Raw genomic sequence first — 8,489 nt, 5'->3', positions numbered from 1 at the left:
TCTTCAAGGCAAAAGCCTGTGTTTGCTGGAGGGCCTGAGGAATATGCTACAGGTCTGAAGCCAGACAGTGGTGGCCTTTCATCCCAGCACTAGGGAGGTAGAGGCAGGCGGATCTCTGTGAGTTCGAGGCCAGCCTGGTCTACAGAGCAAGTTCCAGGACAGGCACCAAAACTACACAGAGAAACCCTGTCTTGAAAATCTAAGAGAGAGAGAGAGAGAGAGAGAGAGAGAGGAGATTGCTGCCTGCCAAGTTCACTGGCAGCCGGGTAGGATGTGCCCAGTTAGCTGTCAGGTCTGTTAATGGAGAATTGAAGTCTGATGGAACCACTATAAGCAAAGTGTTGTGCTGGGTCCTGCAGGGCACACAAGGATTAAAAAAGATCCTGGCACCTCAACTGTCTAATCCCAGTAGAAAGGAAGCACACGCCATTTTGGAATTGTTAGAGGATTCTCTGCCGCAATTTATATTATCTATCTCTAAAAAAAAAAATGTGTTTGGTCAAGCAGCTAACTGACGTTCTAATTTTTGCCTTAGAGCTAATTTTTATTACTTATTTTGATGCGAGGGATGGAATCCAGGGTCTCACACGCCCTAAGCAAGTGCTCAACACTGAGCCACACTCTCAACTCTACAAAGCGGCTTTTAAAAACAGCTTTCATCTGTGACGCTCAAGAACATGACCATTGGCAGCAACATAATCAGGCACCTCCGCTGGCCGCTTACAGCTCTCTTTGGGCCAGAGAGGACCAACATGAAGTCCATCCATCTGACAGGCATTTGTCAGTACCTCCATCTGACAAGCAGGGCTTGTGCCTGCCACTGGGGAGGGAAGGCTGGGTAGATCAGCATGAGAAGGGAGCATGGTGCTCCTGCTCTGTAGGACACTGCCCAGAGCAACAACTGCCTCTTCACCAGCTGGCCCATGAGCTACAGATTCCTACTTCCTAGGTAGGAAGTAAGCTGTGTGACTGATTTCCTGCGATAAGGGCCACTTGTTGGTATTTCCTGGAAGAAGAAAGCATGTCTTTCACGTATTTTCCATGCTAGGATCTTCTCTGATGCCTTGGCCAAAGTAGAGACATCTGCTCCACCATAGCTGGAGAACCAGAGGTGTACACAGCGGGTGACCTGGTTACCCAGAAAGCAGTAACTGACTTTAGAAGATGGCTGTCTGGAAATGTAAACTGATGTTCAATTGGCCGTGAGCAATCTCTCAGTACAACTGTGCACGGAGATGTCCTGGGTTGACCTTGTAATTGGACCATTCTGGGAAAAAAATCCCAAGATTTTGAGAGTAAAGAATTGATATTATCATCTTTAATTCATTAATTCTAAACATTAAATGAAACTTCGTCTTCCCATATGAATGCAAAATTTGTTTTTGGTGCAGTGTGTGTGTGTGTGTGTGTGTGTGTGTGTGTGGTGTATGTGTGCATGTGTGATATGTATGTGTGAACATTTATGTGTATGAACAGTGAATATTGGCACATATGCATATGTGAATTCATGCACATGAAGGCTAGAGGTAGACAATGGGTGTCTTCCTCTACCGTATTCCACCTTATTTTGAGGCAGAGTCTCTCCTGGAACGTGGCACTCACTGGTTTGGCTACACTGGCTGGCCGGGGAGATTTAGGAATCTGCTTGTCTTTACAGCCTCAGTACTGCAGTTGTAGGCATGCCTCTGGCTCTCTGTGTGAGTGCCAGCAATCTGAACTTAGGTCCTCATGCTTATCACAGTAAGCACTTTATGGACCTAGTCATTACCTCAATCCCATGAAGGTAGAATTTCACAGAGCATTTTATTTGAACATGTCTTTATAGCGGATCATGTATAAATACAAATACTCCTGGCATTTTTTTTTTTTGCCTAATTAACATACTTCTGAGACAACAAAGGAGATGAAAAGGAAGACTATTTTCAGCACAAGGAAGGTTTTAATGGGCAGCCCTGAAGCCTTAAAGCTAGGAGTAGAGGGCACTCGTGGTCCATCTGCTTCCTAAAACCTTCTCTGGGCCCTTAAGAGTGAGGGCAGCAAAGGTGACCTTCAAACCTTCTGGATGGTTTAGGTGTGAATGAAAAGGACATGGCACACGATACATGTCCCCCCACCCCCCACCCCCACCCCGCAAACACACTCACTCGTACACGGATACGTGTATATTCACATGTCCCCTCCTCTCTCTGATTAGGTGTTTCTTCTTTGGTCTTGCCAAAGTTTTTATGCCAATAGGAAAGTCTAAAGAGTGATATAGTGCCCTAGAGATGCTTACAGCATCTTCTTTCAACTTCTTTATATAGACTTACCTGTGATTGCTTGCCTGGGAAAGCCAGAAAGAGGGAGAATAATAAAAACCCAAATCATTCTAATTTTCTTACTGACACCCAAGAAGTACCTTCATTAGGTCTGACCAGCAAGCAGGAGAGAGCAGAATGTTTGGCACTTGCCTATCCAGCTTCTACCCACTATTGTTACACCCCCAAACCTTATCCACTAGTATGTTCCCCTGGAAGTAGCTGCAGGTTTTTCTATGAATATACAAACCGGTGATTCTACAACAGCAAACACACAGTAGCATCATTTACATAAATTTATGTGTCCTTTTGATAGAATAGTCGCCAACTATTACAGAAAGAAGCATTTCACTGAGAGCAGCCCTTGGCATGAGTCTACCTTTGGAGGCAAAGATATCCCCAGTCATTCCTTGCACACAGTAGGAGGCTCTGGTTTGATTGTCCTTGTGCGTTTTGTATTTCTTCGGAAAACTGAGGAGTAGAGTTACATCTGGCCAATGACTCGTTTCTTAGGAAAGAGAATTGAATGGCAAACAAATTATCAATCTGCCTCCAGTCCAGTTTTACTTGTTCAGAGAGCAAGGTTGGGGACCAGAGCTGTTGAGTTCTAACCTCAGGATTTGACTAGCAGAACATACTGTTGATTTCTGCTTACTGCTTCTTCTGGTGTCCTTTGCCTGGGAAATCCCAGAGCAGAAGCAAGTAAGGCATCACACTGTCCTCATGTTAACTTTGGGGTGTGGGGAGTTGATAGGAGCTATGTGGCTAGACTGACCAAGGTTTTCTTGTAATGACAATGAAGGACTAGACCTGCTGCACTTGGTGCCACCGATAGTAATTCAGAATTGGCCCAAGGGAGGAGGTGGGAAGGAAGGCCAAATCCAAATGATATTAGAGAAGTGATAGTGTTTGGGGACAGAAAACTGAGTCATGGCCTCCTCATTGAAGTTAGTGGGAGAGGATGTAAACCATGTGTGCCCAGGAGTCTTGGATGCTGTGTCTGCAGCTCCATGGCCACACTTCATGAACCGACTCTGTGACACTCAAGGACCTTGTCTTAGTCAGGGTCACCATTGCCGTGATGAAACAGCATGTCTAAAGCAGCTTGGGGAGAAAAAGGTTTATTTGACTTACTCTCTAATGTCACTGTTCATTATTTGAAAGAAATCAAGACAGGAACTTAAACAGAGCAGGAACCCGGAGGCAGGAGCTGATGCAGAGGCCATGGAGGGATGCCACTTCCTGGCTTGTCCTTCATGGCTTGCTCAGCCTGCTTTCTTACAGAACCTGGACCACTAGCCTGGGGTTGGCCACACCCACACTGGGCAGGGCCCTCCCCCATCAATCACTCATTAAGAAAATGCCTTACAGGCTGGCCTGCAGCTCAACCTTACGAAGGCATTTTCTCAATGAAGGGTCCCTCCTTCTAGGTAACTCTAGTTGCTGTGTCAAGTTGACATAAGACGAGCCAGCACAGACAGAGCTTTTTGTGTTAGCCACACCAGAGTGTTCCTGTTCTACTTAGGAGAAAAAATCTCAGAACTCTATGAATTTGGCAATCTGAGGTCCTAATATTCTCAAAGGAAAGCTCTTCCAAACTTGCCTAGCACTGGAGTTAGCAAGTGTGTACTAAATTGTACTGCTCTGTGAAATTGCTGGAGGGAAAGGAAGAAAGAAATTCTTTACCAAAGCTTATTAAAATAGGAATCCAAGCTGAGCAAAGGCGGCTTGACCTATAATCCCAGCACTTGCGAGGTTAAAGAAGGAAGATTATGAAGTCAAGGCCAGCCTGGGCTACCTAATGAGACTGCCTCAAAAGCAATCAAATAAAAACGAACAAAAACCAACAAACAAACAAGACAGGAATCCAAGTATGGTGATATGTTAATTCAGTTTTTAGAAGTGATGTTATTACATTGCTGTAACATATTAAAACAAAGTAACTGGAGAATGTGCTCTTCAAGCATGTATCATTTCATCAGGCAGTGATATTGAGAACCACAAGAGCAGGTCACATGACACGGGTAAGCCTGGACATGAATGGTGTCGACGTCGTGTGCGTCTACGTAGAATGTGAAGTGGACGTGCTATGGGCTGTAGCAACTCACAGAACAGGAAAGAACCCCCTCCTTCAGTGTTGTTCTATGGTTGGCCTTCTGGGAAGACAGAGCATGAAGTGGAGCTAAAGTGCATGTGTTTTATAGGAGGGTCAGTTCCAGGGACTAGGGAATCATAGCACAAGACAAGGCAGATAGACACCAGATGTAGGCGAGATCAGTGAACACTGAACACTCCATTGAAGGGAAAGGAGAAAGAATTTGTTCTTTGCCGTGTCTACTCTCATAGGTCAAGTATTTCCCAGGAGCATTAATTCTTTGATGCTTTGGGTTTTTTTCTCCAAATACCTTTGGGAAGTTTCTTGAAAAACCAGTTTCCATGACCCTTGTTTATCACTTCATCTAAATCTTTTTCTGAGAACCTCCTGAGTCTAATGAGCTCTAGGTAATGGAGCTTCCGTGGCTCCTAGTAACATGGTAGTAATGTTCGCTGTGTTGAAACCTGCCTGCCTGTGTGTGGTGCTTGATGAGGTAGTGGGCCCTTCAGGGGGTAGAAACTTTCAGGAGGAGTTAAAGCACTAAGGTTTTGCCCCTGCAGGAACCCTGTACCACCACAAACTCAGGACACCAGGGTTAGGTAACCACGGACCCTGAAACCACCAGCCAAAATAAACCTTTAATCCCTAAAAGCTGACTGTCTCGGATGATTTTGTCCCAGCAACAGAGCTGACTAACAGGAGGTGTGAGCACAGTGTGGCTGGCTGGCTAGAGAAGAATGGTAGAGAAATGACCAGCAACAGGAAAGAGAATGTATGGAACACTAAAAGAGGCTGCCTTTTAGCGGAAGAGAAAGATTGTGAGAAATACTGGCATTTGGGGTTGTATTTTGAAAGCTTTGGAAATAAAGTAGGCTACATTCCCTTTAGCTGCTATTAAATGTAGAGATGAAAGCAACATACAATAACATTTCTCTTGGACTGAACCAGTCCTTTAGAAAAGAGGGAAGCCATATCCCAGGAGTCTAGCTGAGAAATTGCTAAGGAAATGCAGAAATGCACCTGGGCACTGGTGGTAGTGCAGGTGCTGACAGTGTCGAGCAAATAGTCCTGTTTTCCAAAGGGAAAAAGTGGGAAGAGATGCGCATGGCCGAATCTAGGGGTCTTGTTGTCTGAACCCACAGCAATGACTGGCAGAAAGAGAGTTGCAGGTCATTCCCAGCAGTGCTGTGGGTGGAGGTGATGCAGGTTTCCGTGGGAACACTCTGAGAGGGAGGAGACTCACTGTTTAAACTTCTCCAGTCTTGCCATGTACAACAGTGTTATCTGTAAAAGGACAGAGCAGTATTGTACCAAGGGCAGTCAGTGGAGGTGGGCGTCCAAAGAGCAGGTCAGAAGGGAGTGCACATTTGTACTTTCATAAAAAAAAATAAAAAAAAAAAGTATGCCTAGCATGCACAAAGTCCTAAGTTTAATTGGGAGGCAGAGGCAGGTGGATCTTTGTTAGTTTGAGGCCAGCCTGGTCTACAAATTGAGTTCCAGGACAGGCTCCAAAGCTACACAGAGAAACTCTGTGTTGAAAAAACAAAAAAACAAAAACAAAAGCAGGAAAAAAGAAAGAAAGGAAGGAAGGAAGGAAGGAAGGAAGGAAGGAAGGAAGGAAGGAAGGAAAGGAAGAAAGGAAGAAAGAAAGAAAGAAAGAAAGAAAGAAAGAAAGAAAAAGGAAAGAAGGAAAGAAGGAAAGAAAAAAGAAAATGTAAACATCTGACAATGGGACAGAAGGTCCTAAAAGCTGCTGATAAAATCTATCAAGTAAAAATCATGACCAATGCTGAGAATGTCTATGGCATCTTTGGTACCTACTTGTATTTTTAGCTAGTCTGAACCTCGCTGCTCCTTTTCAGTTCTGGTGGAGGTGTGTCAAATTGCAGTCTGGTTTTTGGTCATTTCTTGCTTGTTTTGTTTTAAGGCTATGGGGGGATTGGACCCTGGGTCCCTACATCTCAATCTAGTGCTGAAGACTTGCTATTCATTTAGAAGATGATTTTTTTTCCTACCTATTAAAATCAGGATTCATTGAAATCATTAAAATCAGAATTCAGAGAAATAGAATCAAGTTATAAATAGTAGTAAAAGCAAGGCACACTGACATTCTTTGGATAGACAGCAAGCAGTTCAATGGCTGTTAAATCCTTGAGTGGGTGATGATGTCAGTTCTGCCACTGTGTCCACAGTGATGTTCAAGTTCATTTTGAGGCATCTTTCCTATTTGTAGGATGTAAATATCTAATGTACCCAATGTCCACTGGAGCCACTGAATGTGGGTCAGCTGAGCATGAGCTTTTGTGTGTCCATCAGATGGGAAGATCCCATTAATGTAAGGTATAATTTATTAGAGACCAAGGAAACTGAAGGCATCATCAGAGCCTTCTGCACATGACTGCCTGTATCTTTACAGAGTTTATAGCTATTAGCTATGGTACACAGGCCAGTAAAATGGTGCAGCAGGTAAAGTTGATTGCCACTAAGCCTTGGTGATCTGAGTTCGATCCACAGGACCCACATGATGGAGAGTAGCAACTCCTACATGTGTCTTCTGACTTCCACACATACGCTGTGGCTTTCACGTGCTCAAGCATTACACATACAAATGAATAAATGGAACACAAAATATTAAAAATAAATTAACTTTTCAAGCAAGAGGAAAAAATGTAATGAAAATTAAAATTGATATGGAATAGTCTCAGCCAACTGCTAGTAAAGATGGACAAAGCTATTATAGATGAATACAATAAGAACGATTTCTCAAAGCCATTGACAAATTTGTAGGAATCAGAGTTAGGAAACAGAGATGAATTTATGGTTCTTTACTTCACAGACAAATATATGTAGATAGTTTTTCATGCAATTAAAATTAATCACATGTCTTTGCTTGTTTGAACTGCAATATTTATTTAATTTATTTTGGTTTTTAACTGACTTTAGCATTTATTTTAAAGTCAATTGAAAAAAGTTTTCACTGTCTGTTCTTCATTTCTGGCTGTAATTGTAACCTACTTCATTCTGTAACTATGATCTTAGATAACTTTGTCAAAGAAAGCAAAGAGGTGTTAAGATGATTTGTCCTGCAGATGAATTATGTGACGCATGCCTCTGTGCTGGGGGGCCTTGTTTGGAGAGGTACTCAAGTCATTGGATACTTCTTAATTGTAGATCAAAGTTTGAGTCTTGGACTGGAACTCTGCTCTTATTTAATTTTACCCAGACTCAGGTAGATTGGAGTGTGACTCACAAAAGTCTCAAGTATTGGAGTCTATGGTCCACATGCCTCACATAAGCAAATGCACAAAGAACTCTATTTCGTGGAAGTCCTCTGTGTACATAAAGGAACGTAAGATTCCTCATAGGACTTAGAGGGTTTGAAGACACACTAAAAAGAGACTGAAAACAAGTTTGCTTATTAGTGTCATATTTCTGGAAGAGTTGTAATATTTGGTATGGGGGTTTTGGTGTTTTTGTTGTACGCAGCCTGGTTCTTAAGAAATTATAAACCGTGAAAACAAGCTGTTTCCTCAATGAACAAAATACGTTTAATGTAAGAGGAAGCACATGGTCAGGAAAGATGACAGAGAAATGGAGGGTACCACTTTCCCCAGACATCATTGAGAATCCTACACATTGGCTCTTTGAAGCCAAAGCTGAGAGGTGAGTTTTAGTGATTACAGCATTGGTTAGCTCCATGGGAACCTCAGCACCAAGTTTCATTTGCAGATCCAGCAGCACATCTGACCAAAAACAGCTGGGCCACTCAAGAAGGAGGACTGTTTGCTTCCTTCCTCTTCTTATACTCTCACTGATGGTAATTAAGAACCGAGCAGGAATAACTTTGAAAAGGCCCCAGAGAAAGAGGAAGTGCTTAAAAAAGTGTGGCATGAGCTCTCAGGAGACCAAGGGCTTATGGATGTTCCCCTGTGCTTGCTCCTGACTGTGGAAGGCTGTGGGTGCACTGAGGGGGTCTCTCTGGTGTGTAATGCAGTGCTTGGAGGTTCCTCAGAGTTTCTGGAGGGCTCCTCTGGAAGTTCTATAGTAGATATAGGTGGATGAACACCAGTGGTCATGTGCAGATATTCAGATATTAG

Source organism: Onychomys torridus, chromosome 5, assembly GCF_903995425.1.
Source record: "Onychomys torridus chromosome 5, mOncTor1.1, whole genome shotgun sequence".
Lineage (NCBI taxonomy): Eukaryota > Metazoa > Chordata > Mammalia > Rodentia > Cricetidae > Onychomys > Onychomys torridus.
This window is presented reverse-complemented; position numbering follows the sequence as displayed.